We start from the raw sequence: 7,714 nt of genomic DNA, 5'->3' as shown, positions 1-7,714 counted from the left end.
CAGTACAAGTAATCCAACACGCCAACAAGGGGTGGATAGCCCAAGAAATTTTAGATCTGATGGAACAAAGAAGGTTAGTGTAACAAAGTGCAATAACGTGCAATACAGAGAGCTAGACAGACAGACCAGACAATTGTGCAATTTTGCAAAGGAGGAATGGCTGAATCAAAAATGCAATGAAGTAGAAGGCCATATTAATAACAGCAAAGAAATGCACAAGAAAATTAAGGAAATTACTGGAATGAAGAAAACCCCCTCTACAGGATGTATAAGATCAGCAGACGGATCCATACTAACAGATCCAGATAAAGTATGTGAGAGGTGGGTTCAGTATATAGAGCAGCTTCTTGAAGGTAATAGAGGGGAACCCCCAGATATGAAACACCCTAATTCTGGCCCACCTATTACCAAAGAAGAAATCCTATATAATACAACTACTATATTGGTATCCCTAGTATATTAAATTTTTAATTGTCCCATTCAGGTCTAAAGATTTAATCACCATGGAGGATTTCTTTCCTGATGGGCGGGGTGGGGGGTGGTGGCTCTGCCTGGGCAATGCAGGCCACTCCCAGGAATGGAGCAGGGCTGTTCTTTAGCATCCTGTGGATGTGTTGGCTTCCTGAACAGTGCATGGCAAGCTTCTTCATCTGCTAATCTATCCCAGGCCATTAGACAAAGCTTTGTGCTAATGCTTTCATTTTGAATATGCCTTAATGATTGGCACGTGGCTTCACCAACACTTTAGCTGTCATCTTGAATGCTAGAGCAGCTCTCAAACCCCACATAAGGCAACTTCAGTTGAGGGCAAGTTCATCCCAGCACTGGTAAATATGGGGGAACTGGGATTTCTGCTGCACAGTTCAGCCATTTTGGGTTGCCATGCAGACCTGGGACAGTGTAGCATCCTTCCTGATCTTTCTTTGAATGATCTCTGCAGTAATAGGAAGACTTTTGATTTACATTAGGGAGAGTACATCAAGAGGAATGTTCTCTTTTGTAAATTTTTCAGGAATCTCCTTTCCCAAAGGTAAGCAGGATAATCTATTAGCATTTCCATAATCAGTTGTCCTCTTGAATCGACCTTGTTGTCCAAGAAACAGCCCATCTCAGCACTTGCTGTTGTTGTTAGTGGAACGCACTTCTCTCAATTGAAAATGGACACTAGTGGTTGATGAACAGTAATGAGGGTCAGTTCTCTCCTATACCAGTACTGGTCGAAGCATTTTACACCCTAAACCAGACAAAGGCTTGTCTGTGAATCTGGGTGTTAATTTTTGTTTGTAGCAGTAGGGGAACATGATGTAAAGGCATTCACTTTCATCGCTTGTAACACGTGACATAACTTCACCTGTAGCATAAGGCGAGGCATCACAGCAAGCTTCAGCGGATGATGTGGATCATAATGTGTAAGTACAGTGTTAGACATCACCATTTCCTTTACTTTTTTGAAAGCCGCTTCTCACTGCTTTGCATCATGCTTTCAGCCCCTAATCTTCTAATCTTTAAAACACTGTCTTGAGATTTTGGAGATGTTCCTTGTCATCCTTGCCAGTCATGATGATGTCATCCCGGTAACACTGAGTGCCTGGGCAACTTTGCAGCACCTGGTCCATAAATTTCTGTCAGAGTGCAGATACTACTCCAAAACTTAGCCTATTATAGCAATAAAGCCCTTTGTGAGTGTTTATAGTGAGAAACACTTTGGACTCTTCTTCCATCATCATCTGTGGAAGGGCTCAACTAAGTCCACTTTGCTGAAGTGTTTCTCTCCAGAAGGATTTGTAAAGATATCCTCTGTCCTGGGCAGAGAGTATTGATCTACTTTCTGTACTGGGTTGACGGTGACCACAAAATTACCACAGATCCTGACAGACTCATTCTTCTTGGCCACTGGGACTACTGGTGTTGCTTCACTTAATCTTGGAAAGCATCTCCGTGCAATCTAGCTCACTGGCTGTTTTATCATGGATGGCTTAAGGAACCGGATGGGCTTTGCAAAACTGAGATGTGGCATTTTCAGTTAACCACTATTTTATCCTTGATATGTGTAAGTCTTCTCATGCCATCCTTGAACACTACAGTGGCACCAACTAGAATCTTTCTTAATTCGCTTTCATTTGACTCTATTGTAAGGGATGCAGCTGCTGGTTGGGTCTCCAATTAAGTTGTACTTGTTTCAGTCAATCACATACCCACAATGTTGGCCCTCCTGTTTTTACCACATACAAGCCCACCGATAGTTGTATTTCACTGTTACGAATGTTATTCCCACAGGAATGATCTTTTCTATAGTACAAGTCCTTAGTTGGATAGTTGAAGGCTTTAGTTCAGCATCTTTGAAATGCTATTCAAACTCATTTTGTGGAATGAGCCAATGCCCAATTCCATTTTAATATATTTGCCATTCACTTCTGGTGTAAGCCATATTGCTTGTCTGTTGTTAGTTTTCACACTTCAAATCTCAAAGCTACCTAGTCCACTGTCACTCTCATCGTTATCGGATTTTTCATCAACAGCACATAGATTAGAGCTCTTTTTGAAACCGCAACATGACATTTTATCTATTTCTCTTACCTGTGCAGGTAATTTATTTTTGTCTGCTCAACATGCTTTTGGTATGTGTCCTACTTTGTTGTATTTTCTGCAAGTTTCACCTTTAAATCTTCATTGGTCTGTTCTATGTGAGTCCCTACCACAATAATGACACCATTTGTTCAACCAGGCTAGTTTCTGTTTAAATGCTGCAATTTTGTTCATGCTCACTTTCATCCCTGACTGCAACTCAATTGTGTGTCTCAGCTGTTCCCATTGATACAGAGATTTCAACTATTCTTTTAAATGTAAGTTGTGCTTCAGTTAGGAGCCATTTTTTAATGCTTTCTTATAAGATTCCACAAGCTAAACAATCGCTCAATGCATCATAAAGCTCATTTCTGAACTGATAATGCTCGGACAACTTTCTCAATTCAGCCACATGTGCCGAATGGACTTTCCTTCCTTTTGATTCAGTTTATGAAACCTAAAGAGTTCGACAATGGTTTCAGATATAAATGTTACTGCATTACTTTGTGAACAAATCTCATTTTAGCTGGTTAGTTTGGAGCGTTCAGACTTCTAAGCAAACTGAATGCATTTAAATCCAATGCACTCAGCAAAATTGACACTCACTTCTCATTGGCTGTTTCATTTTCTTCAAAATACTGCTCACTTCATTTTGTATACAGCAACCTGTTATCATTTGTGCAATTGAACATGTCTATCCTCCTGATGTAGCCAGCCAGCTAGCTCTGCTCTTTAATTTTTGGATTATTATCAGGTACTCACTGTTTATAGACCTGCAATTTTTTCTGTTTTCTGTCTTTTTTTTTAAAACTCTTAACGTCTGTGTATTTTTTAACCCGAACATTTTGCTATGCTTTTTTAAAATCCTGAATGTCTCACTGTACTTCAACAGGTAAGTAGTCATCTTGAGTTCATTTAAAAATTCCTCATTGCCACTGTATGCTTTGTAACTTCTAAAAATAACATCTAATTGAAAGGAAAACAAGTGAGCCGGGAATGTGGGTTTAACTTTGTTTATACTTTAACCAAGGCATGCGCGCATGATGTGATGGTGTAATGGTGTATGCCATTTATGTACTTTTACATATAACCCACAATACATTATGTAACCAACAAAGAATGCTTAATCAAACAATATTACTCAAATATTGCTAAAATATTAAGTATTCATTTTTCTGACATTAAGGGAAAGATTGTTCTCTTGATGCCATGCCACTCAATTCTCTATCTCCATCTTCCACCAAAAGCATAAGAACGTATGGTTTCTTATATTACTGTTTTGCTTCTTAGATTGCTAACTCAATGGCAGGAATGAAAATTTTGCCTCAGCCCCACACACCACACCATGGGCTCTATAAATTATAGCTCATTACAACTCTGTTATATACAGTGTAGAGGATAGTTGTCAGTAAACCAGCTTGAGCACTGTGACATTGACCTGTAATTCACATTTTCTTATCCTTTTTATACCCAGTATAATTTCTGACTAAGCAGGAAGTTGCATTTGGGGAGATAAGAACAGACAAGATTTATCTAACCAATTAAGGGTATTCAGAAGGATATTACATATCATGTTGATATGTAACCTTTTGTGGCTAATTTATAATTGCACTCTCAAAGCACTGGCATTTTAAAGTACACGTTCTGAAAGTGGAATGGTAGAAAATACCAGATGTAAAAAACAGACATTTTTGGAGTAAGGGCTTATAGTTTGAAATCACATTGCAAAATGACAGTGGCAGATCTATCAGTGTACGCATATTAGAAATCTAAGTTAAAGTGACAAATATATGCTTTGAATCTCTAAAATACTGCAGTGCAACATTTAAAGTGAGTCAAAGGTTTTTTGTATAGAAGAAATTTGCCATTTTATATAGTGTTTCTGCAATTGCTTATTTAAGCAATTCATTTTGCTTCTCTATATATTTTTCAACATACTAAGGAGTGTGTTGTCCGTGTGTGAGAGAGATCGATTAAGCAACTATAGCTGAGTGGCCTTTATCTGTTTGCATTTTGAGTTTGTATATCTAAGAGAGAAGATACAGCATTCTGCAGCTTACATGGCAATTATTTCTAAGTGTTGATAAGCTCCAATATATGTTACAAAATCTGTGTATCAGTCATATTTCTGCTGGAGAGCAATTCTTTCAGCCTGTTTAAATCAATGTTGTAGACCCCGGTTTCATTTTGAAATACAAACTGGAATACTGCCCTGAAACTGCAATGGAAGTTACACAACCAGTTTGAGAAAGAGCCTGAATCCATTCCCTGGTAACCAAGCTCTGAATCGTATGTCAAATAAACAATAAATTCACAGAGTAGTGTATATTATATTTCAGTGCATTTGGCAATTGAAGAGAAGATGTTTGAAAGGAGGGTTTGGAAATTAATATGGGGCTTTCATCTGTTTCAAACAAAGAGGTGAGAATTGATGAAAACGTTAAGCCACGTTCAAGCAACCGCCTGGTTAAGGATTAACAAACCTAACTGCAAATCAGATATTTCGTTAATTGTGCTAGCATCAGACTTTTCTGAACTGATTTTCAGTGCTTAAGTATTCAATAAGTTGATAAGTGAAGCACTGTTGTATTTATAAAAGAAGCAATGATAAACTGTAGCGTAAAAGATATTCATTTCTAAAATCATGTTACTATTAACAAAAATCTTCCAGATTATCCATCTGGACAATTATACTTTTATTCTTTGTAACTTATTCTAAACATTTTTTTGGGAGCATATGCTTTGGAGAAGAGTGAACTTCATGAAGTCCATGTTAGGCTTTTTTCCCACATTTTCATTTTTATATAAAAGAAGATAAATAATTTCCAATATACTAATGTCTCCAAATAGCTGATCAGATGAAAGCGGGGGAGCTAAGGGAAGCTCTGTAACTGGTAATGTTTAGCCAGCTTCATGATCATTATGAAGCAATATATTTAGCTGATCTAACACTTCATGTACTGAGCTTAGAAGACAGCATTGATTATTCAAAACTATCTTAAAGTGTCCTTCAAATACATTTGTAAACACGTGCTTTTATGAATAATTTAATATAGCTAGTTCGTAAATGTTATTTTATCATCACAACCCCTCAGATAATGAACTAGTTAATGCCCACTTGTAACTTAACCTAGATAATAATCAGGATGAATGACAACTTTCATATATTGTATGAGAAAGGGAAAACTAAATCTGAAGGGATCTGAAGACTGAAGTCCAACTCAAAACTGAGGTTCAAATGGTGGGTGGAAAGAGCTCAGAGATTCACTGATATATAGAACATACATAGATTATTTACATCTGTCAAAGATTAGGAGCAGCCCAACCACCCAAGTTCTCACACTGCTAGGAGCCATGAATGGAAGCAAACACATTGAGTTGAGTGAGGCAGACAGCAATTGCTAGGAGAAGTACTTTGTAAATTTCTTCAACCAGGACTGAAGATCCACAGCCCCATAAAATAAATAGATGTCACTGAGTTCGATGAGGGGTTGAAAAGGCTATCCAACAGCTGAAACGCAACAAGACAGATAAAATGCCTACTGTATAATCAAACCATGGCAAAGTAGTATTTCTGGCAGGAATTATTTCCCCCATTTGGGAAGGGATGAGAGGAGAGAAAATCTCAGAGACCTAGTCACCATGAATAAAAACCAGAAAAACCTAGAAATATCCAGCATGTCAGGATACATCTGTGGAAGGAGAAAGATGCTGGGTATTTCCAGCATTTTCTCTTTATTTCAGATTTCCAAAATCTAGTGTCTTTGTTTCTCATGCAATCAGGTAATCGCAAATATTTTCAAAAAAGGAGATATGTTGAAGACTTAAGTTATAAGGAAAGATTAGGACTTTATTCATTGGAAAGTAGAAGTTTTAGAGGACATGTAATAGAGATATACAAAATCATGAGGGGTGTGGATAGGCTCTTTCCACTGAGGTTGGGTGGGACTGCAACTAGAGGTCATAGGTTAATGGTGAAAGGTAAAAAGATTATGGGGTACATGAGGAGGAATCTTCTTCTCAGAGGGTCATGAGAGTGTAGAAAGAGCTGCCAGTACAAGTGGTGCATGTGAACTCAATTTCAATGTTTGTTTGGATAGGTTCATGATGGTAGGGGTAGGGAGGGCTCTGGTCCCTGTGCAGGTCGTGGGAGTAGGCAGCTTAAATGGTTCAGCACAGACTAGAATAGCTTGTCTCTGCGCTGTACTTTTCTGATTCTGTGGCTCAATATGAAAGAGTTGCCCTGGTGTCTACCACTGGGAAAGGTATTAGAGTCATGCACTACAAAAAAAGTGCAGTTCACCCACACCAGAGAAGTTGCCTAATTGAGCTAGCCCCATTTTTCTGTGTTTGCCCATATGTCTCTAAACCAGGGGTCGGCAACCTTTTTGTCTCTGTGGGCTGGATCGCATATTAATGAAAAGACGGTGGGCCAGATAAATGCCATAAAAAAACTTGAAATATGGGAATTATCCATTTAAATACATCGTTATGTTTTGCCTTAAATTAATGAATAACACATGCTTGAACATCATTTGTGCTTAAGGTCGCCTACCCCTGCTCTAAACTTTCCAATCCTTGTAATTTCCCAAATGTCTTTTAAAGTTCATAATTGAACCTGCCTCCACCACGTTCTCTGGCAGCTCACTCCATGTACTTTACGCTGTGTGAAATATTACCCCTCAAGTCCCTTTTAAAGTTTTCTTCCTTCCCTTGAAACCTATGGCCTCTAGTTTTGGACCTCCTTACCCTGAGAAAAGACTTAAGCTCCTCATGATTTTATAACCTCTATATGGTTACCTTTCAGCTTCCTGTGCTCTAGGAAACAAAGTCCTAGCCTGACCAACCTGTTCTTTTTGCAGCCTCCAGCTTACTGACATCCTCTCTCAAGCAGGAATCATTCCTGTAGCAGGTAATACAAGGACCATAAGACATAGGAGCAGAATTAGGCCACCTGGCCCATTGAGTCTGCTCCGCCATTCAGTCATGATTGATAGATCCTTTTTCCTATATCCTCCTCAACCCAGTTCTCAGCCTTCTCTCCATAACCTTTAATGCAGTGTCCAATCAAGAACTTATCAATCTCTGCCTCAAATACTCCGAACAACCTAATCTCCACAGTTGCAGGTGGCAACAGATTCCCCACCCT

This window comes from Hypanus sabinus, chromosome 1 (assembly GCF_030144855.1).
Source record: "Hypanus sabinus isolate sHypSab1 chromosome 1, sHypSab1.hap1, whole genome shotgun sequence".
NCBI lineage: Eukaryota > Metazoa > Chordata > Chondrichthyes > Myliobatiformes > Dasyatidae > Hypanus > Hypanus sabinus.
This window is presented reverse-complemented; position numbering follows the sequence as displayed.